Source organism: Sceloporus undulatus, chromosome 1, assembly GCF_019175285.1.
Source record: "Sceloporus undulatus isolate JIND9_A2432 ecotype Alabama chromosome 1, SceUnd_v1.1, whole genome shotgun sequence".
NCBI classification, from domain to species: Eukaryota; Metazoa; Chordata; class Lepidosauria; order Squamata; family Phrynosomatidae; genus Sceloporus; species Sceloporus undulatus.
The window spans coordinates 209648667-209649277 of NC_056522.1; positions in this window are offsets into that span (position 1 = coordinate 209648667).

A 611-nucleotide genomic window follows, 5' to 3' on the forward strand; every position below is an offset into this window, starting at 1 on the left:
TAATAGCTAATTTCTGATTGTCAGCCCTGGAGGTCATGAACTTTGATTGCCCCTCCTTATTGTTATTTTGAAAACCTTACAAGATAAGTTGCACTGGACTACACTGCATGTTTGGGGAATTCAAAGATATAGCTATGTTGGTCTGTGGAATCAATATATAGAAACGTCAGGAACAAACTCTTCTAGAACATGGCCACATAGCCCAAAAAACCCACAAAAAATAAGTATATAGCGGGATTATATTGTAGCCTTTTTGAGACTCACTGAAAGAGAGAAGTTAGCAGCATGAGCTTTCCTAGATTTAAGACTACTTCCTCAGATGCATTTTTGGAGATGCATGTTAGTCTGGCTGTACAGTGAATATTACACATGCTAAGAAGAGGGGCATTTACAGGAAACTACAGATCCCAGGATTCCACAGGATGGCGCTACAGCACTTAAAGTGGTGCCAAACTGCATTGTAGAAATGCACCCTTAGCACCATCCTCATTTAAATTGCTCCCTGTTATAAAACGTTTTTCACCCCAGAAAAGTGACTGCAGTGCTGCTCAAGAAAAACAGGATTGCAACAAGCACGCCAGACAGGGAGGCGTGCCAAAAAATTTAAAGAA